Source organism: Bombina bombina, chromosome 1, assembly GCF_027579735.1.
Source record: "Bombina bombina isolate aBomBom1 chromosome 1, aBomBom1.pri, whole genome shotgun sequence".
NCBI lineage: Eukaryota > Metazoa > Chordata > Amphibia > Anura > Bombinatoridae > Bombina > Bombina bombina.
Window position 1 is genome coordinate 1,299,280,785 of NC_069499.1, and position 23,979 is coordinate 1,299,304,763.

Sequence of the window (23,979 nt, forward strand, 5' to 3'; positions counted from 1 at the left end):
GAATCTGCTTACCAGACTTATAGGCACCATACTATGACCGGTGCAATAGGGCAGGCTAGCAATTAAACAGTGGCTAGTACACTGAATGGAGTCTCCCTGTTGGATTTTCAGCTGTAAACTTTCAACACTGCACTGCTTCCAGTAGTTGTGCAAACAGCTTCTGTATCAAACAGTCAGGTGGAAAGAATAGGAGGACAACTTCCAATAATATATAAAAATTCAAAATGCTTTTAATGTTACAGAGCAACGCGTTTCTTGACCAACACTGGTCGTTTCTTCAGGCAAATAAAACGCTATTTGCCTGCCTTTTTTTTCTAACACCTGAGACCTCATATCTTTAGCCCTTATAACTTTTTATTGCAATATTTTTCAATAATTTTTATAAGATAGTATTATTATAAATGTGTAACTGTACTTTTAAATGTATTTTTTATGTTTTTTGTGTAACTTTGTATTCGAGTGTAACAGTTAACCAGAGCTCTGAAGTCAAGCTAACCCACCGTGCATTAAATTCAATTGCACTGGAGCGAACACATTTACTTTCAACTTGTAATACGTGCTAACTCTGACGCACACAAACACCCGTGATACACCCGATATTGCTTGGGCGCAACTGTTTGCGAGCCACTCATAAACTGGCCCAAAATTATGTATATAAGTGTGTGTGTGTGTGTTACTGATATAAAGGATTAAATTAATGCTTTGTGTGCTACTGGTAGTCATGAGGGGCAACATCCCTGCTCTGTGATTGTTACTAGTAGTCATGGGATAAAATCATTACTTTGTTTGTTAGTCCGGCTAAAGGGGCAAATTCAGAGAAATAGGTTAAGATAACTGTTTAGCTAGTTGCTAACATCTATGACGTGAAGTGACTACTTTGCCAAAAAGGTAAATTAATTGAAACAAGTGTGTTTCAAGCAGGTAAAGAGAGAGGGGTAAAAGCATTACTTAACTTATTAATAACAGCCATCTGGATAAAATCACTGGTTTGTGTGTGCTATGCCAGCCTAGAGTGTGAATTCACTACTTTGCATTTCTGACAGCTAGAGAGGTGTAAAATTACTGCTTATTTTGTTAAATAAGGGTTAAATCTGAGAGAGGTGTAAAATCACTGCTTATTTTGTTAAATAAGGGTTAAATCTCTACTCAATCAATATAGGGCAGAACATAGGGTGTGGTTAGGATGGTTCCTAACATTTGAAAAGGGATATGGCATGACCCTATAAACAAATCTTCCCCAGAAAACCACTAGCCACTTAGCATTTGTGTGGAGAAAGTAAGCAACCCTATAATCAAGCATAAAGATGCACTGATGAACAAAACCTATCCACCATAATGCTGATATTCTAGATCTTTGGAATAACCACTGGAGAGAAAGGTAAAATTAAAGCTATGTAATAGTCATACATTTATTAGGTGGCCAAGTTCTGTATAGATAATAATCTTCAATCATAGGTGTCACCAGGGAGAGCACTAGCAAAATGATTGGACCCCCATGTGCCCCCCAACATTAATTAACATTAATTGACCCTCACCCCCCCCACTCTGTCAAACCCATCCAGTTCCGCTCTAGTCTTGTCTATGGTACACTCCGCCCCACCCATGGACCACTCCAAGCCATCCCTAGGTCCCCCAGCCTCACCCTCTTACCACCTGGCCCTGCCCGGACAACGGTGGTCCTCTGGGAAGTACCCTCTTATAACTATTTTCTGGAAACTCCATTCTATTTAATATGTATTATTTAGACGCATTTAAGAACAGATACCAAACTTACCAGTTACTATGTTTACCAGCATTAACATTTAGATTTGTGTAATTACTTTATTAATGCCACTCAACTAGACACCAGCAAATCATTAATTACAGTAAGACGCAACCTGTAAAATATAATAACATTTTCACTATTTTTTAATGATTGTTCCTGTACTAAGTAAATCAACATTTTCTTGAAACATTTTAGGAAAATTGATCATCTACACCATCATGCTGCAATTGTTCCCATAAATTAGCGAACAATTATACATCAGTTGCGCATAAACACTTGTTTCCTGTTAGTTTAAAATTAGAGCTTTAGTTTAACCCCTTTCAGGCAAAAAATATAAATATTTTAATATATATATTTCTGATTTTTCATATACATGACAATAATGTCCCTTTTAATAGAACTGCTTTGTGCATATAGCAGTGGAGAGCTATTCAGCGATCCCGCTCAAGCGGAAACTTCACAGGACGGAGGCTTTTTGCGCGTGTCGGGTAGCACGCATGTTATGAGTTGAAAGTAAAAAGTTTTCCCACTAACCAAATATTGAGACCCTGTTAACTCCATAGAAGTCAATGGAGAGTGCAAACTGAAAAAAACACCTATACTTGCGTGCTAACCCGACAGGATTTAGTAATAGTTCATTCCATTCAAATGTTCTTCACCTACAGAACAATGTACTTTTTATTGTAAATACATATTTCTATATATTTATATATACCTACAGTATATATCTAATCCTATAGATATATAGGTACAGATATGTATTTTACATTAACATTATCATATATATAGAAATATATATTTAACAATAAAAAAAGTACTTTGAAGAACATAGGAATGTAAAATATGCGTAACGCGAATTGGGGTTCACAATTTAAGTCTAAAAGGGTTGGATTAGCACACATAAAGAATTGCTAACTTCAATGCGCGTTATTGAAATATTACATATAAAATGTTTATAAAAAGTATTACAAGTTATTAAACATATTGTAAAATATTCTAAATAATCCATATAATATATATATATATATATATATATATATATATATATATTTATTATTATTTTTTTTACAGCATGTATAAATTGTATTAATATTTTTTTAAATATTTTATTGTGTTTGTATTGTGATAAGCAATTCTGTGCGATAACCCGACCACGTTGGTCCTAAATCGTGAACCCTGATGGGCATTAAACATATTTTGCATTCCTTTGTTCTATACATAGAAAATAATGTACTTTTTATTATTAAATATATTTCTATAGATATATATGATAATTTAATTGAAAATACATATCTATGCCATATAGAAATATGTATTTACAAAAAGAAGTACATTATCCTGCAAGTGAAATACATTGGAATGTGAAATATGTACAGTAAATGTACATCTATACATACAGTATATATGCATAAATACACATATTTAGACATATCTATTATTATTACTATTATCATTTATTTGTAAAATTCGGTAGCGCTGGTTGTTTGCGTATATATGTTAAATCCCTTTGCACCCTGTTTTTGTCAAACACCTTATACCATATATCTTTGAGCCCTTATAACTTTTTAAATTATGTTATTTTTAATTATTTTTATCAGATAGTGTTTATATGAGTGTCACTGTACTTTTTCATGTATTTATGTTGTGTTTAATGTAACTTTTTTTCTTCCCCTACTTTTGAAGCAAGCTCTCAAAATGCGTGTGCTATTTTATTTGTGTGCAAAAAGCCGATAAAATCTCAATGTCGTTTGCGTGCAACAGTTATGGCGCGCTACTCATGATCTAGCCCATAAAAGGTTTGCCACATGGGATAGCCTTATCAGCTTTATGTAAAGGCTTAATTTTCAATGTGCTTTATTTTCCACTTCTACTTTTCCAACTGCTTCATTTTATTAGTGTTATGAATGTTTCTTCGGGTCTGTGGTTGCCTACAGTAAATGCACAATGAAGGAAAATCTCTAAGTGATGTATATGCACGTTTGATGTATAGCACAGTAATTGCTCGTGCAATATCTCATGTAAATTAAGGATCTATGACTTGCTGTAGAAAAATTTACAGTTTTAGAGATTTTTTTCCAGTTTGTCTTACCAATGCATATTTTTAATGATTGGGACAAAAATAAATTATGTTCTGCTATGTTCTAGTATATTTTTGTGTCAGTTCAGCTCTGTCATTGCAACATGTGACTGTTCATATTGTTGATATATACTGTACAGAGATGGGCAAGCACATTTTTGAGTGGTACCTCTTTTATCTAGTTCTGGTATATAGAATTGTTTTCTAATATATGTTGCAGATACTTACTGGAGTGCTAAGTTCTGTTTAAAAAGCCCTGTTTTCAGCCATTAGTTGCAGCTCAATGGTCTCAAATGCACGCATCCTCAAAGAAATGTTGGCAGCGCGAGGCAGCCAAAAGAATGTTGACTGCGCGCGCAGCCAAAATAATTCACCTTCTCCGCCGGACTTCAGGAACCGTGAGTATGTATTTGGGGCTTAGTGTTAGGTTTTTGTTTTGTTTTTTGGAGTTTTTTTTTTATTTTTAAGATCAGGGATTTGGGCAATTGAAAAAGAGCTAAATGCCCTTTTAAGGGCAGTAAAAGAGCTGCCCTTAAAAGGGCAATGCCTATACAAATGCCCCTTTAGGGGCAATGGGTAGTTTTTTTTAGTGTTAGTTTTTTTATTTTGGGGACTTTGCTTGGTGGGGGGTTTTACTGTTAGGGGGGAATTGGTTTATTTTTAACGTGAAAGAGCTGATTTCTTTAGGGCAATGCAGTAAAAAAAGCCCTTTAAAGGGCTATTGGTAGTTTATTCTTAGATTAGGGGGTGTTTTTATTCGGGGGGGCTTTTTTATCTTCATAGGAATTAGGTTTCATTGTTTTATTTTGGATAATGTGGTTTATTATTTTGTGTAATGTTAGCCTTTTTTATTTTCTGTAATTTTAGATTAGTTTAAACTTAGTTTTCTTTATTTTTAAAGTAATGTTAGTTTTTTTTATTTTAATTGTAATTTAGGATTATTTTAATTTATGTAATGGGGTAATTTAGGGGGTGTTAGGTTGGGGGGTTAGTGATTAGTTATTTGCGTTGTGGGGTTTGGCGGTTTAGGGGTTAATAGATTTATTAGGATAATTAGCTATGTGGGTTAATGGCGGTTTAGGGGTTAATAGATGTATTAGGTAGTTTGCGATGTTGTGGTTGGCGGATTTAGGGGTTTATAATTTTATTAGGTAGTTGTTTTTTTTATATATACTTATTGCGGGCGGTTAGGTGTTTTTTAATACTTATTACGAGCGGTTAGTTTTTTTTTTTTTTAATACCTATTGCGGGCGGTTAGTTTTTTTTGTTTTTTTTAATGCTCCGTTTGCCTTCACTGCATCCCGGTGGATTCCGAAAATTCTTTCACCACCCTGCCATTTTTCGGTAATCCACCTGGACACAGCGAAGCTGCCAACATTCCTTTGAGAATGCCTGCGCAACTTGCGACACCGACAGACGCGTTACAAACGCAATTATAGTATAGATACTGTATCAGACATAAATATATATAACTTGGTTACTGGCAGACATCTGCCAGTACCTAAGAAGGTGGACACTAGTTAGAGGGGGGATGATTAGAGAGCTCTTTGGGAGGGATCAGGGAGGTGGGAGAGTACCCCCAAATCAGTCAGTATATGGTGTTAAATATGAAGATGTGTCAGAGTGAGATTATGTCACAATCTGTGGTGAGACTTGTACATGGAATACTTAATATATAGTGTCCTTTCGTCAGTATGTATGTGGCATCAAAGTAACCCCCAAAGCATTTTATCTAATTAGCATAGCAACAGGTTAGACTTATCTATGAATAATGATATCAAAGTATCTCACACAATTTATTATCTCATTACCTGATACAATGCAAATGGGGTGCGTGTAATGATATACTCATTTTGATACTAATACTAATGCGCAATACTGATAAAACATGGAGGGTGTTTTCTATAAATTCTTTACCTTAGATAAGTAGTTGGTTATATTATCTATAGGGATCAGGTTGAATGTATAAACGTAACTGTGACTACAGCTCCATGTGCTGATAATATGCAAATTAGCCATGTGCAGAATCACCAAGGGGCGTGTCATGTGTATGCAGTATGACGCTATGCTTCTCATGGAGATACTATACTAGGACTGGGCTAGCTTGGATATAGACAAACACCCTGATACATTGTTCAGTAAATACACCTTGCGCACATTAAGGTAAGCGCAGATACTAAAACACATTTGTACATTGGTTCAGAACTGACTCGATGTGAACATAAATGTATACTGCAAACAGACTCAATGTGACCACAAATATTTAATATAAATGTTTTGCTAAGTACTGAGTGCGGTACACTTTTTCTATAATAATCTGTAATATGTTGGACACTGCTGGAATTGCTTTACTGTAACCTATGATAACTAATCATTGTTACTTGGAATATATGACCGGAATGTTTTATGCTGTTCAATGTCTAATATGAGGATGTCACAAAATACTATACTATGGGCTACATTTTTTAAAGTTTGGTGATTATGTGTTTATACTATACATATTGTTTTTGGACTTCTAATATTAGGTGTTGATTGTCTGTACACTGGTAGTGGTGAATATTTGATTGTATATATTCCAGTAACCTAGCAAATGCTGTCAGCTTTCCCTGGTTACTAACTTTTTGGTGCAATTTTTGAATTGCTTTTGGGGTGGGATTTAATATATTTAAGTTGCACAGTTTGTATTGATCACTGCCTGATCTGAGGAAGGAGTCTGTGAACCCCAAAATGTTACCATAAAATAAATATCACTTTATTTATCTAAACCCATTGAGTGCAGTCCCTACCTCTATTATATATATAAAGCAAGTAACGTGTATGCACTTTCACCTTCAATAGATGTCTGCCAGGGTGCTATAAAAAGATTCAGAACTCATAGCAATAAGCACTCACTGGTCTTTGGACGTCTGTGGTAAAAAAAACTTTTATTTCATGTGATGTTTCGGGACTAGACACAGTCCCTTCTTCTGACAAACAAAACGTGAACAAACTGAACCTTTAAAGGCCTATTAAACCCTCCCCAAAGAAACAGCCAATCTTGACTGTCCGTGTGACACCCCTTCACCCAAAGCATCCTCATTGGTCATCAGTCAGTGAACATGTAATGATCAAATATTCATATATAAACCCAGTATCTGTAAAACTACCATAAATGTAGGTTATATATCTAGCATACAGTGGTATGACCAGTGCATCATAGACTGCGTGGCAACTCCCCTAAGTAGTACAAAGAAGCAACAACCAACGATAAACAAAACCGCCCACCTACACTTAGAGCCAATCACCAAGATCAGAGCGTGCCTCCATCTACACGCACAGAGATCACAACACAGAAAAAAGGGGAGGGGGAGGCGGGCCAAGCGCAACCGCTTACTGCGTCCATACCTATCGTATTGTTACCTGCATTAGATATCAACAAAGCGAAGGGCGGAGAAAAAGCACCAAGACACCACCCTCTATACTGTCAGAAGGCAAGGCCAATCATCATCCACTAATGAATACCAGCCTCTCATTACGTACGGCTGTCAACAAACTGAAAAAAGGAGGAGGGGGGCAGGTTGAGCTCAACCTACTACCATGTCACTAGCTATCATATTGTTACCTTAATAGCCCATCATCATCACAAAGGTAAGAGCCAACACATGTCAAGGCAACACCCTCCACGCTATCCGTAGGCTTGCCAATCACCATCTACTGCCGAATACTGGCATCTCATTATATTGCAAAGGGGGGGGGCACCCCAACCCACACACTAAGCAACAAAGAGGGATTTACCAATGTAAGCTATACTCCCAAGCAATCATCAAACTTAGCTGTCACTTGCTATAACAGGGAAAAAGCGTGCCTAGTGATATAACCACCACTCCTCTGTATAACCTATCACCACCCTGTATGGCCCCAAAGCCAAAATTAAGTATATCATATGTAAAACATAACACATTAGCACCACATAGTGACAGGCTACCATCATATTGAATCAACCTCTTAGATGTATGAAAGGAACAGCACAAGATTAGCATTTATATCCCACAAGATAACAATAAAAAATTAAAGTAAAAATAAAAAATAAAAAATAAAAATAAAGATTCTTGCCAGGACCAGTGCCAAAAGAATCACTGCTGCAGCCACGAAGCAGATAACTGTGGAGCCCACCAGGGGCATAAGAACATACTACCCCATATGAGTAGAATCGATCCCCAAATAGTGGATCTAAAATGTACAGTATACAATTCCAGATACTCAGTCGTAGTGTATAAAAAATCAGGGGAACAAAATAGCTTGGCACACAGGAAGAGCCACGCAGAGCTAGGGAAGCTCACTGATCAGACCCCAAATGCTGATATAGACCACCCCAAAGAAGTAAAAAAAAAAAAGAAAAATAATTAGAAAAAGAAAAAGAAAGTACTCCATCCAAAACATAAAAAATACATAATAAAAATACTTAAAATACAAGTTATGTATATACTTAAATACATATAATTACAATTAAAAACAACACATCTCAGGCAAACAACTTGACATAGACAAAGACCAGTATCATCCGTCAAGTGAGGAGTAATCTATGAGGAGAAATTTATCAAGTAAAGGCCATATAAAAATAATGGCCTCAATTAACATAGAGAAAGACTAAGGACATGTGGCTCAATAGCACAGAGATAAATTGAGTCATCACACTATAATTGATTTGCAGACTCCCAACAAAGAAAAGAGCCACAGATTTAAAGAATCACAAGTAGGCTTGTGGTCTCTCAAAAGGTTAAGATCATGGACACTCAAAAGAACTGTAGGAAGAGTAAGCAAAGCCCTGGGGTACCAAGGGGGATGCCCCACTAAAATCACTGAACATGAATAGTGGACACTCATAATGCCAACCACAAGAGTCTCTCTTTTTGATAGGTAAATAAAAAAACAAGACTCTTTCTATTTCTGTTTAAATTGGGTTATAGAAAAATGCAAAATATTCTCTGGTCTTTTGGGCAAGGTTTACTCTAAAATTCCCAGTCTTTAAGGGGTTAAAACTATCACATAGGACATTCCTATAATAATGGGCTGAGCCTGCAAGTATTTATATTAGGTATTAAAATTCTCACAGAGGCAGACAGAGTGATCACAGTGACTCGGCTCACTGATCCAAGGACTTTGGAACTTGTATACGACTCCAACTGTTATGTTTGCTCTATTAGTTGTTTATTCACTGCATCAACAGGCACAAAAGGAGAAACTCTGACGTGAAACTTTAAACTTTTAATAAAACCACAGTCATAAAAACAATTAAAATACAGGGTTATATCTGCCCTGTTAACTGCAGTGCGTTTCTCTGCATTTAAGCTGTTTCTTCAGGCATCATTACACATAATAATCATGCAGGTAGATTACGAGTCATACGTTACGGCTTTTAACGCTGAAAAAATGGCAATTTCAGCGTAATGGCATTAACGCAGCTATTGCGAGTCGTGTCGGTATAGCTATACCGCAGGAATTTTAGCCTGTAATGCAACGTCCATTCCGCACTCAAAAAAATGTTGTTTTTTTAATGGGATTTTAATAGCGTTGGTATTACAGGTTGTGCGGTGAGACTAAAATGCTTGCGTTACAACCTATACCAACCTGGGGCCCAATCCGATATGCAGCGTCACCCGCAAAAGCCGGCGGCGCCAAATTTTGCGCTGGTTTAGTATCACATATACGGCGTAACCTAGAAGTTACGCTCGTATATTTCTGCCTTCGGCCGCAGTTTTTTGGCCCATAGACAGGTATACCAAACCAGCGCAGTTTGGTATCCAATATACAGCGTAAGGACTTACGTGGCGAAAATGGAGAAATCTTACTCCATTTTCACCTCGCCACAAATTGCAGGCGTAGTAAGCCTTACGCTGTCTATTGGAGCCCCGTAACTCCCTAAACTACCTGCAAAATAAAACCTAACACCTAACGCATGCGCAATGTCTATCTCCCTGTCAACCGCAATCCCCCGCCGCAATCCCTAAGAAAATTATTAACCCCTAAGCCGCCACTCCCGGACCCCGCCGCCACCTACATTAAATGTATAACCCCCTAATGTGATCCCCCTACACCGCCGCCACCTACATTACCTACCCCCTAATGTGAGACCTTACACCGCCGCCAGCTACATTACCTACCCCCTAATGTGAGACCTTACACTGCCGCCAGCTACATTAACTACCCCCTAATGTGAGACTTTACACCGCTGCCAGCTACATTAACTACCCCCTAATGTGAGCCCCTTACACCGCCACCAGCTACATTAACAACCCCCTAATGTGAGCCCCTTACACCGCCGCCACCTACATTAACTACCCCCTAATGTGAGCTCCTACCCTGCCGCCAGCTATATTGAAATTATTAACTCCTAATCTAATCCCCCTATACTGCCGCCACCTATATTAAATTGTTAACCCCTAATCTAATCCCCCTATACCGCGCCACCTATATTAAATTATTTAACCCCTAAAATACTAAACTATCCCTACCACTAAACCTAAGTCTAACCCTACAAATAGCCCTGAAAAGGGCTTTTTGCGTGGCATTACCCCAAAGTAAACAGCTCTATTGCCAGCCCTTAAAAGGGCTTTTTGCGGGCCATTGCCCTAAAGTAATCAGCTCTTTTACCAGCCCTTAAAAGGGCTTTTGGCGGGGCTTTGTCACAAAGTAATCAGTTCTTTTGCATCTAATCTACATACCCCTACACCGCCGCCACCTATAATAAATGGATTACCCCCTAATCTAATCCCCCTACACCGCCGCCACCTATATTAAATACATTACCCCCTAATCTAATCCCACTAAACCGCCGCCACCTATATTAACTATATTAACCCTAATTATATTAGGGTTAATATAGTTAATATAGTTATTATATTATATATATTAACTATATTAACCCTAATTATATTAGGGTTAATATAGTTAATATAGTTATTATATTATATATATTAAGTATAATAACCCTATCTAACTCTAATACCCCTAACTAAATTCTTATTAAAATAAATCTAATTAATATTATTAATTAAAATATTCCTATTTAAATCTAAATACTTACCTATAAAATAAACCCTAACTGCTAGATTTAGAGTTCTGCGGCCAAAGGGGTGCGTTAGCTACGCATGCTTTTTTTCACAGAATGGCTGCGTTAGGCTCCAAAAAAGGGAGAGTACAGGCATATTTACCGCCACTGCAACTCTAGATACCAGCGTTGCTTACGGACACGGCCAGCTTCAAAAACGTGCTCGTGCACGATTCTCCCATAGGAAACAATGGGGCTGTTTGAGCTGAAAAAAAACCTATCGCCTGCAAAAAAGCAGCGTTCAGCTCCTAACGCAGCTACATTGTTTCCTATGGGGAAACACTTCCTAAGTCTGCACCTAACACCCTAACATGAACCCCGAGTCTAAACACCCCTAACCTTACACTTATTAACCCCTAATCTGCCACCCCCGCTATCACTGACACCTGCATATTTTTATTAACCCCTAATCTGCCGCTCCGTACACCGCTGCCACCTACGTTATCCCTATGAACCCCTAATCTGCTGCCCCTAACACCGCCGACCCCTATATTATATTTATTAACCCGTAATATGCCGTCCCCAATGTCGCCGCTACCTACCTATACTTATTAACCCCTAATCTGCCGACCGGACCGTGCCGCTATTATAATAAAGTTATTAACCCCTAATCTGCCTCACTCCCGCCTCAATAACCCTATAATAAATAGTATTAACCCTTAATCTGCCCTCCCTAATATCGCCGACACCTAACTTCAAGTATTAACCCCTAATCTGCCGATCGGAGCTCACCGCTACTCTAATAAATTTTTTAACCCCTAAAGCTAATTCTAACCCTAACCCTAAAACCCCCCTAAGTTAAATATAATTTTATTCTAACGAAATAAATTAACTCTAATTAAATAAATTATTCCTATTTAAATCTAAATACTTACCTGTAAAATAAACCCTAATATAGCTACAATATAAATTATAATTATATTGTAGCTATTTTAGGATTAATATTTATTTTACAGGCAACTTTGTAATTATATTAACCAGGTACAATAGCTATTAAATAGTTAATAACTATTTAATAGCTACCTCGTTAAAATAATTACAAAATTACCTGTAAAATAAATCCTAACCTAAGTTACAATTAAACCTAACACTACACTATCAATAAATTAATTAAATACAATACCTACAATTATCTACAATTAAACCTAACACTACACTATCAATAAATTAATTAAATACAATATCTACAAATAAATACAATGAAATTAACTAAAGTACAAAAAATAAAAAATAACTAAGTTAAAAAAATAAAAAAATATTTACAAACATTAGAAAAATATTACAACAATTTTAAACTAATTAAACCTACTCTAAGCCCCCTAATAAAATAACAAAGACCCCCAAAATAAAAAAATGCCCTACCCTATTCTAAATTAAAAAAGTTCAAAGCTCTTTTACCTTACCAGCCCTGAAAAGGGCCCTTTGCGGGGCATGCCCCAAAGAATTCAGCTCTTTTGCCTGTAAAAAAAACACATACAATACCCCCCCCAACATTACAACCCACCACCCATATACCCCTAACCTAACCCAAACCCCCTTTAAATAAACCTAACACTAAGCCCCTGAAGATCTCCCTACCTTGTCTTCACCTCACCGGGTTCAGCGATCGGTCCAGAAGAGGGTCCGAAGTCTTGATCCAAGCGGCAGCTGAAGAACTCCATCATCGGGCTGAAGTCGGAAGTCCATCATCGGGATGAAGTCTTCTATCAAGCGGCATCTTCAATCTTCTTTCTTCTGGAGCGGATCGGAACAGCCAATAGAATGCAAGCTCAATCTGATTGGCTGATTGGATCAGCCAATCGGATTGAACTTGAATCTGATTGGCTGATTCCATCAGCCAATCAGAATATTCCTACCTTAATTCCGATTGGCTGATAGAATCCTATCAGCCAATCGGAATTCGAGGGATGCCATCTTGGATGACGTCATTTAAAGGAACCGTCATTCGGCGAGTAGGCGTCGGTTGAAGAGGTTGGATCCGCGTCAGTTGGGAAGAAGATGGCTCCGCTCCGCTCAAGAAGATAGAAGATTGAAGATGTCGCTTGATAGAAGACTTCATCCCGATGATGGACTTCCGACTTTAGCCCGATGATGGAGTTCTTCAGCCGCCGCTTGGATCAAGACTTCGGACCCTCTTCTGGACCGATCGCTGAACCCGGTGAGGCAAAGACAAGGTAGGGAGATCTTCAGGGGCTTAATGTTAGGTTTATTTAAGGGGGGTTTGGGTTCGATTAGGGGTATGTGGGTGGTGGGTTGTAATGTTGGGGGGGGTATTGTATGTGTTTTTTTTACAGGCAAAAGAGCTGAATTCTTTGGGGCAATATAATTAGGGTTAATATAGTTAATATAGGTGGCGGCGGTATAGTGGGATTAGATTAGGGGGTAATGTATTTAATATAGGTGGCGGCGGTGTAAGGGGATTAGATTAGGGGGTAATACATTTATTATTGGTGGTGGCGGTGTAGGGGGATTTAGATTAGATGCAAAAGAGCTGATTACTTTGTGACAAAGCCCCGCCAAAAAGCCCTTTTAAGGGCTGGTAAAAGAGCTGATTACTTTAGGGCAATGGCCCGCAAAAAGCCCTTTTAAGGGCTGGCAATAGAGCTGTTTACTTTGGGGTAATGCCACGCAAAAAGCCCCTTTCAGGGTTATTTGTAGGGTTACACTTAGGTTTAGTGGTAGGGATAGTTTAGTATTTTAGGGGTTTAATAAATGTAATATAGGTGGCGACGGTATAGGGGGATTAGATTAGGGTTAATAAATGTAATATAGGTGACGGCAGTATAGAGGGTTTAGATTAGGGTTAATAAATGTAATATAGGTGGCGGTGGGGTAGGGGGATTTAAATTAGGGGTTAATAATTTTAATATAGCTGGCGGCGGGGTAGGGGGATTAGATTAGGGGTTAATAATTTTAATATAGCTGGCGGCGGGGTAGGAGCTCACATTAGAGGGTAGTTAATGTAGCTGGTGGCGGGGTAGGAGCTCACATGGGAGGGTAGTTAATGTAGCTGGCGGCGGGGTAGGAGCTCACATTAGGGGTAGTTAATGTAGCTGGCGGCGGTGTAAGGCGCTCACATTAGGGGGTAGTTAATGTAGCTGGCGGCTGTGTAAGGGGCTCACATTAAGGGGTAGTTAATGTAGGTGGTGGCGGGGTCCAGGAGTGGCGGTTTAGGGGTTAATAACTTTATTAGGTGGCAGCGGGGTCCGGGAGCGGTGGTTTAGGGGTTAATACATTTTTTATTATTAGGAGAGTGAGGGGGGATAGCGGATAGAGGGTTAGACGTGTCGGGCTATGATTGGGAGGCGTGTTAGACAGTACGGGAGATTTTATAACTTAGTCAGGCTTTGTAGGCGCCGGCAGTTTCTAAAGTGATGTAAGTCACTGGCGACTCCAGAAATTTGTACTTACACAGATTTCTGGACATCGCTGGTTTATCCGACTTACGGCACTTTAGCATCTGACGGCGCCGTATATGGGATAGCTAGAGTTGCGAGCTGAAACTATATCAGATCGCGCCCCTGATCCATACCGCCATCTGAAACCAGTAGTTTCACAAAACTCAGAACTAAAGTGTTACAAAGTACACACCTATAAACTACCTATTAACTTCTAAACCGCCACCCTCCCACATCGCAAACACTATTTAAAACATATTAACCCCTAATCTGCTGCCCACCCACATCGTGAATATTAAATACATGTATTAACCCCTAATCTGCCGCTCCCGACATCGTGACACTGATAAAAATGGTTAACCCCTATTCCATCACTCCCTGACATCACCGCCACTATAATAAAGTTATTAAACCCTATTTCACTGCTCCCCGACATCACCGCAACTATAATAAACTTATTAACCCCTAAACCTACGGCCTCCCACATCTCTGCAACAAAATAAACCTATTAACCCCTAAACCTCCAGCCTCCCACATCTCCACCACTAAATAAACCTATTAACCCCTAAACCGCCAGCCCTCCACATTGCAAAACACTAAATTAAACTATTAAACCTTAAACCTAACACCCCCCTTACTTTAAATTAAAATTACAATATAACTCTATTTAAATAAATAAAAACTTACCTGTGAAATAAAAATAAACCTACTATTAAACTATAAATTAACCTAACCTTACTATTCCAATAAAATAAAAATACTACCAATTAAAATATCTAAATTACAAATTTAAAAAAAAAATAAAAAATCTAAAATTACAAAAAATAATTACCACTAAATTACGAAAAATAAAAAACACTAAATTTACAACAAATAATAAACGAAATTATCAAAAATAAAAACAATTACACCTAATCTAATAGCCCTATAAAAATAAAAAGCCCCCCCAAAATAAAAACACCCTCTAGCCTACAATAAACTTAAAAAGGCCTTTTGTAGGGCATTGCCCTAAGTTAAACATCTAATTTACCTGTAAAAAAAAAAATATATAAAGTCCTACCAACAGTAAAACCCAGCACCCAACCAACTTCCCAAAATAAAAAAGCCCAAACCCTAATCTGAAAAAAAACACCCCAAAAAATAAAAAAATACCTAACCCTACTCTCAGAATATCTACTCATAGTTGCTGAAATCCGGACATCCAGGTCAGTGAGAAGTCTTCATCCATCGTGGGGTCGTCGTCTATCTTCATCCCGGCAGCGCTGAGTGGCGAAGACATCCAGCACAGAGCCTCCTTTTCATACGGTCCCCGCCATACACTGAAGCTTCAATACAAGGTAGCCATTTCAAAATGGTGTACCTTGCATTCCTATTGGCTGATTTGATTCTTCAAATTCAAATCAGTCAATAGGATGAGAGCTTCTATAATCCTATTGGCTGTTCAAAACAGCCAATAGGATGAGAGCTTCTGAAATCCTATTGGCTGTTTTGAACAGCCAATAGGATGAGAGCTACTGATTTGAACAGCCAATAGGATTTCAGTAGCTCTTATCCTATTGGCTGTTTTGAACAGCCAATAGGATTTTAGAAGCTCTCATCCTATTGACTGATTTGAATTTGAAGAATCAAATCAGCCAATAGGAATGTAAGGTACGCCATTTTGAAACGGCTACCTTGCATTGAAGCTTCAGTGATGGCGGGGACCGTATGAAGAGGACGCTCCGTGCTGGATGTCTTCGCTGCTCCGTGACGCCGGGATGAAGATAGAAGACGCCCCCCCCATAATGGATGAAGATGTCGCCGCCTGGATGAAGACTTCTTGCTGCCTGGATGTCCAGACTTCAGCAACTGTGAGTAGATATTCTGGGGTTAGTGTTAGGTATTTTTTTTATTTTTTGGGTGGTTTTTTTCAGATTAGGTCTTGGGCTTTTGAAAAAGAGCTAAATGCCCTTTTAAGGGCAATGAAAAAGAGCTGAATGCCCTTTTAAGGGCAATGCCTATACAAATGCCCGTTTAGGGGCAATGGGTAGCTTAGGTTTCTTTTAGAGTTAGATTTTTTTTATTTTGGGGGGGTTGGTTGTGTGGTGGGTTTGGGGGGACTTTGTATTTATATTACAGGTAAAAGAGCTGTTTAACTTAGGGCAATGCCCCACAAAAGGCCCTTTTAAGGGCTATTGCTAGTTTATTGTAGGCTAGGGTTGTTTTTATTTTGGGGAGCTTTTTTTTTAAATAGTGCTATTAGATTAGGTGTAATTGTTTTTATTTTTGATAATTTCGTTTATTATTTTTTGTAAGCTTAGTGTTTTTTATTTTTCGTAATTTAGTGTTTATTATTTTTTGTAGTTTTAGATTTATGTTAGGTTTTTTTAAATTTGTAATTTAGATTTTTTTTTTTTTTTTTTTTTTTTTTTTTTTTTTTTTAAACAAGCTTTATTAATCATAAAGAAACATCGTACATAAACAGAATGTTAGACCATCAAAATATACAGGAGGACTTGTGTTTAAGATTTTCAAGAGCTGAATTTTTAGAAGAAAAGTGGAATAAGTCCATGATGATTCAGTGTCTGGAAGTGGACCCTCCCTGAAATCAGAGAGGGTAAATCCTCTGATGTATTTATTGTATTGTCCACTGGTCACGAAAGAAAAAAGAAAAAATGCTTTGGCGTAACAATTCAGTATTGTAAAACTTGGTTTTTGTCGGTAAACAGTTCAACATTTTTCTTCTTGTCCTTTGCATAAGTTTTTTTGTTCTGGAAAGGGGTATACATTCTGACAAGGACCAAGAAAAATACAGAAGACAAAGAAATAAAAAGAGAAGAAATTAGGGTATAGTGCACCGGAAGGGAGAGGGGAAAAAAAAAAAAAAAAAAAAAAAAAACCCATCTATATTTATAATTGACTCGGCCAGGGGTGGATAGGTATAATTGATGGGACACCGTTATAGCGAGCGTGCATGAGTAGGGTTCCAAACGGCCAATATCATTTCATACGTGGCCAATTGGTTGCTCCGAAGGTAATGGAGTTTCTCTAGGTTTAGCAACTCCTCCACTGCCGAGCGCCAGTCAGAGATGGAAGGTGTTTCTTTAGATTTCCATAGCCTTGGTATTAGTCTCTTAGCGCCAGTAAGCATAATCAGGAGAAGGGCCCGGCAATGGCTGCTCTTAGTGTCAGGAAGGTGAAGGAACAGTAAAGTCTCAGGAGATATTGGTATATGTGTATTAAGTTTGTCAGACATCTCTTTCAGGACTGACGTCCAATAACTAGTCAGCTTAGGGCACTCCCACCATATATGAATAAGGGTGCCCTGTTCACCGCACCCCCTCCAGCAGGCGTCTTTGACAGTCGGGAAAATCTGATGAAGTCTGTGTGGGGTAAGGTACCATCTATAGAGTAGTTTAATTTGTATTTCTTGAACTGTGGCAGAAACAGAGGAACGTTTGACTAGCCTAAATGATTTGAGCCAATCATCCTCTTCGACAATAGAATTAAGATCTCTATTCCATGCTCTGGTATAGGAGGGGAGTGGACTGTCTGGTGGTGTTAGGAGCAATTTATATATTTTTGATATTAGTCGCCTTGGTGGTGATGCCACTGTACAAAGTGTTTCAAAGGGAGTGAGGTCTCTGAGAAAGTTCCCCCTGTCATTATGGTGTGACAAGTAATGTGAGAGCTGATGGTATCTTAACCATGAGGAAAAAACATCCCCATGGCGTTCCATCATCTCTTGTTGTGAGCGTAGTCTGCCGTTATTGAGAGCGAAATGTAGTATTCCTGTTCTTAAATCATGTGGTGCAGTTTTGCGTTTACACAGTTCATAGTAAGGAATCTCAGGGTTTTCAAGAATCGGTAGCATTGGGGATACTCTTGTCGAAACATGTGTGCTGGTTGCAAGTAATCTATCCCATTCTAGGAGTGTTTCTGACGTTAAATGATATTTGTATAGGAGTTTAGGGCGTTTTGAAGCATGGATCCACGCGAAGGATGCTACGTTGTTGGTATGAAGGATCTGTCCGTCTAGCCTAACCCATTGTTTCTGGGGTGTGTTATGTGACCACTCCACTAGTCTCTGAAGGAGTATAGCTCTTCTATATAGGGCCAAGTTAGGGAACCCCAGTCCCCCCCTATCCCTGGGAAGGTACAGTGTTTTTTTTGGTATTCTAGGTTTTACTCCAGTCCAGATAAACTGCTCCAAAGAACCCTGTAGTTGTGAGAGGAAATCTGCGGGCAAACGTATAGGTACAGTTTGCATGATGTATAGGATGCGTGGCAGAATGTTCATTTTGACTAAACTTATTTTCCCTAGCCAGGATAAGGATTTGTTTTTCCATGAGGACAAGTCATTAGTTATTTCCCTACGTAGTGTGAGGTAATTATGTTTATACAAATCTGAGGAGTTTGCTGATAGGTAAATACCTAGGTATTTCAGTTTGGATACAGCTATGGGGACCTTATGTTTAGTTGCCAAAAATTCAATCTGATCTGCTGGGGCATTAATATTAAGGAGCTCTGACTTCGAGAGGTTTAGGTGGAAGTTAGATATCTTACCATAATCTCGAATCTCTCTCAGCAGCTCAGGGATGGATGTTTCGACATTAGTGAGGGTATAAAGAACATCGTCAGCGTATAACGCTTGCTTATACTCTACATCACCTACCCTAATACCCCTAATATTTGGGTTAAGTCTGACTTTTTGCGCCAGAGCCTCTATAGAGAGGGCGAAAAGTAAAGGGGATAAGGGACAACCCTGTCGGGTTCCGTTTGATATTGTAAATGTGTTTGACAATGTTCCATTTATCCTAATTCGTGCATTTGGAGATGAGTATAGCGCGAAAACCATGTTCAGGAAGGGCTCACCAAAGTTCATAACCTTCATAATCTGACGCAGAAAAGACCAATCGACACGGTCGAAGGCCTTCTCTGCGTCTGTCGAAAAAAGTGCCATAGGCACATTCTCGATTTGCGCATAATTCAGCAACTGAATCACTTTATTGGTGTTATCCCGTGCCTCCCTTCCCGGGACAAAGCCAACTTGGTCAGAGGAAACGAGATTCGGCAAAAATTTGTTAAGGCGGTTCGCTAAGATTTTAGCTAGGATTTTTATATCTAGGTTTAATAAAGATATGGGTCTGAAATTAGCTGGAGAGGTGGGAGGTTTTCCGGGTTTAGGGATAACTGTAATATATGCTTCGAGCATAGAGTTAGAGAGTGTGGGCTGTTCTGTTAAATTATTAAAAAGCTGGAGCATTAAAGAACTCAGGGTTTCCCCGAATAGTTTATAATACCTAGATGAAAAACCATCTGGTCCCGGGCTTTTCCCGCTCGGGAAGTCCTTTATGGCTTGTGTAAGTTCGTCTGCCGTGATGTTTTTATCAAGGCTGTCTCTCTGCTCAGAATCTAATTGAGGCAGATGCAGTGTGGTTAAATATTGTTTTACTAGATGGTCTCTCTCAGTCTCATCTCTACTATTGACCCCAGGTCCCTGCGTGTGTGTGATGTTATATAAAGACTGATAGAATGAGTGAAAGGAATGAGCTATTTGTTTAGAGCCCTTTAATACTGACCCGTCAGGATTTTGTATCCAATGTATATGTGTTTTAAGTTGTTTTCTCCGGACGGCTCTGGCTAGCAATTTGCCAGGTTTATTGCCTCCTTCGTAATATTGTTGCTTTAAATGCAACATTTTGCGTTGATAGGCCTCCCGAAGGTGTGTGTTCAGATCAATTTTAGCTATCTCTAGCGTCTTTTTGATATCTAAGTCGGAAGGGTCACTTTTGTGTTTCTCTTCTAATTGAATAATATTTTGGAGCAATTGTGTATGTCTTAATCTGCGATTCCTGTTAAGTCTCGCCTGATGTTTGAGAAACTCGCCTCGAATGACACATTTATGTGCTTCCCATACTGTTATAGGTGAGGTCTGAGACGGGCAATTATGTGCCAAGTAGTCTTTCAGTGAGTTTTGTATGTCAATTTTTATTAAAGGGTCATTAATTAGGGTGTCGTCCAGTCTCCAAGTGTATGCAGTAGGTGGTAGATCAGGCCACAGTATTGAGCAGGTAACAGGGGCGTGGTCCGACCAAGTGATCGGTCCTATTGAGCAGTCAGTAACCATGTCCAACCCATTAGAATCAGTGAAGATGTAATCTATACGGGAATATTTATTGTGTGGGGAGGAAAAAAAGGTGAAATCTTTGCTGGTCGGGTGTAGTGTCCGCCAGATGTCATGTAATTGTAGGTTTGCGATTGAGGACCTAACTGATTTAAGTGTTTTGGGTGGGGTGCTAGCCTGTCCGTTTGATGTATCCAATTGTATATCCATAGTTATATTAAAGTCTCCGGAGAGAAATACCGGGCCCTTCGCGTGATCTAAGAGAATCTTAGAGAATTTAGTCATGAACAGATGTTGATCAATGTTCGGGCTGTACAAAGTGGCTAAGGTGATAGGGTGTTCATATAGCAGACCCGTGACGATCAAGTATCTGCCCTCTGGGTCTTTTTCTACGTGTAAATTCTGCAATGGGACCGAATGGTGTATCAAAATACCCACCCCGCCCTTTTTAGTTGTACCAGAGGCGAAAAGGGCAGTCGGGTACTGTGCGTTAAACCACCTTGGCTCCCTCCCTCTACGGAAATGTGTCTCTTGGAAGAAAATAACATGACTGTGTAGGTTCTTAAGAGCATTAAAAGCAATAGACCTCTTACCGGGATTATTTAAACCTTTGGCGTTGACCGTAGTCAATGTCAGGGTGTGTGCGCCAAATCTGCTAGTTCGTTGCTGCATTTTGGAGAAGAAAAAAAAAAAAAAAAAAAAAAAAAAGGGGAGAAGTAAAAAGTCTAAGGGTTAAAGTATGGAAGAGGGTAAGGTAGTGCGGCTGGAAAGAAAAATAAGTGAAAAAAGTTATCCGGTGCAAAGAATAAGAAGGATATATAAAGTGTAGATTAGAGACTTGAAGAAGAAGAGATCAAATACCAGTTATGTATTCGACAATAACAGTGAAAACAGAAATACAGACGGGGTAGTAACCCCCAGGCTAATTTAAACATTAGATTCATTCATGTTCTCCGGCGTAGGTCTAGCCTACCCTCTAGAGGACAATAGTACAGTAGGCATAACTTATTAATTGGTATGGGAAAGGGGAGGGGTGGGGAAGGGGTAATGAGGGGGGGGTTAGGGAAGGGGTAGGGTAGGTTTTGAATAAAGGAATGTAAAGGGAAGGGTAGAGGCTTCATAGAACGGAGGTAACAGTCTTGCATTTTTAGCAAAGATATTTTAACTTATACTCAACAGTGGTAACATATTATAAACTAGTCTTATAAACCTCATAAAATTCAACATTATATAGTCTAAATGCAACAAACTCTAGATTCTATAAGTCTCTGGTCCGTGGGAGTCTTAATATTAAAGGCATCATAGCGTCCTCCTATAAATCAGTGACCCCCTGTTTTCAGTGGGATTAGGGGTATCGCCCGGACCAGAGATTTTGCAAGAAGCTCAGACAACCAATAAAGGATACATTATGGGTGATTCTTGAAACAGAGCCTCTGCGCTCTCGCTGTGAGAAACCTCCTGTGTTGATTATTCTCCATCATGGACTTGTCGAAGAGTGTTCTTGAGTTGTCTCTAGACCAGGTCGTGTCTCTGCAATTGAGAGGTTTGCGTAAAAGGCTTGCAAGTCTGCTCCCGGGCTGTACACTGCAGTTTTGTTCTGATGCGTGGCAACTAGTGAGACCGGGAAGCCCCAGCGGTACTGAATTTTATGCACCCTCAATTTGGAAGTAACATGGCTTAGTTCCCTTCTCTTTTGAAGGGTAGTGGGTGACAGATCTGAAAAGATTTGAATTTCCTCACCTGCATGGTGTATAGGGTTTTTGAGTCGGGCAAATTTAAGGATCTCTTCTTTGTCTTTATAATTTAAGAAGCGTACAATTATGTCCCTGGGGGGTGCCTTAGGTGGTGGTTTAGCTCTAAGCGCTCTGTGTGCGCGTTCTAACACTATATCTGGAGCCGATGGAGAATCCTTTAGTGTTCGGAATAAGCTCTGGAGGTAGCCATCTATAGCCGGTGGGTGGACAGATTCAGAGACCCCTCTAAAGCGTAAATTATTCCGGCGACCCCTATTATCCAGGTCTTCCACCTTGTCTGAGAGCTGTTGTATAACTTCATTTTTATCCTGTAGCTCCGTGTTCAGTAACTGCACAGTTGTTGTTTGCTCTTGTTGTATAGCTTCCACCTTCGAGACCCTGGCATCCAGCACTGTGATGTCTTTTCTAAGGTCATTAAAAAGGGTGCGCATCTCTTGAACCGCATTCTTGATGTCCTCTTTTGAGGATAGATGTTTCAGATCTTCTTTCGTTATGCGATCACTATTAGAAGCCATTTTGTCAAAATCTTTTTGTTGTGCAGCAGAGTGTGACAGATTGGTCTCTGCAGTGTTTATTGTTGAAGAATAGGGTTGCTCCACTTGCTTTAGATATTTATTTAATGTGCTTGCGGGAGTAACTTTGTCAGTCTTAACCTGTTTCTTGCAAGGCATCCCTCAGGCCCCTTTTTTTTTTTTTTTCTTTTTTTTTTTTTATAATATGTGCTTACTTCTCTCCCTCTATTTTCTCTTTACAGTGTTCTCCCTTTATATAGCAAGTTAAAATCTAGTGTGTTACATCTATATAGTTAATATCACTCTCTCTTAATATCAATGTGTATATTCTAAATTAGCACAAGAGCTGAGTATTAAGTGTGTTATGGTGTATGTACGATGGGCAAAAGTCTGTTCAGGCAGATCTCTCAAAACAAGGGTCTGTTCTATTCCTGTATCACATCCATGTTAGAAAAACAATGCAAGAAGATGTTCTCAGTTTTATTCATAAAGTTAGATGCGGTCTTTTCATAACCTTTATCACTGTCAAATCTGAGTTGCAGTAAAAAAAAAGAATACCCAGCATGGAACAGAAAGAGTTAATTTAAGGAGTGGGCCTTGTTCACCTCGATAAACTTTTAAACCTCTCTCACAGGTGCACTATTGAAATACTGTCACCGGGTGAATAGCAAAGATGTATGCTCGTTTTTACTATCCTTATGCTAGAGCCGCTAGTCCCCCTGTCACGCTTAGAACGGCCGTGCTAGCCTGTAGGGAGCTGCTGTAAACACGTGGCGCACTTAGGCCTATAGCTGTGTATTGCGGCGCGGCCGCGAGAGTTGCAACAGGTCTTACCCCAGAGCGGCACAAGAAGGCTGTGGAGTCCCCAGGGAGGGTAAGCGGCAAGCGATATTTTCTTACTCTCTTCACCGGTCTTTTCAGGGAAGCGGTAGTTGGTATATAATACCGGCGTTGTTATTCTTCTTCTGTTGCTTATTCGGTAGCCCGAATTCAGATCACAGCTGTATGTTCTGTGTGGTCTCCTGGGGATCGCTGTCACTTGTGATTTTTTGTTGGTCTAGTCAGGATTGCTGTGTGATGATGCCTCTATGGAAGTGCTTTTGAACGATAAATTTACAAAATTATGCCATTTTTATTCTATAAATGCCTGAGGGTTTGAGGAGCAAACTTAAAACACAGCCATCTGCCTGCGTGGCTTGGCTCCGCCCCCCGTAATTTAGATTTTTTAATTGGCAGTATTTTTTACTTTATTAGAATAGTAAGGTTAGGTTAATTTATAG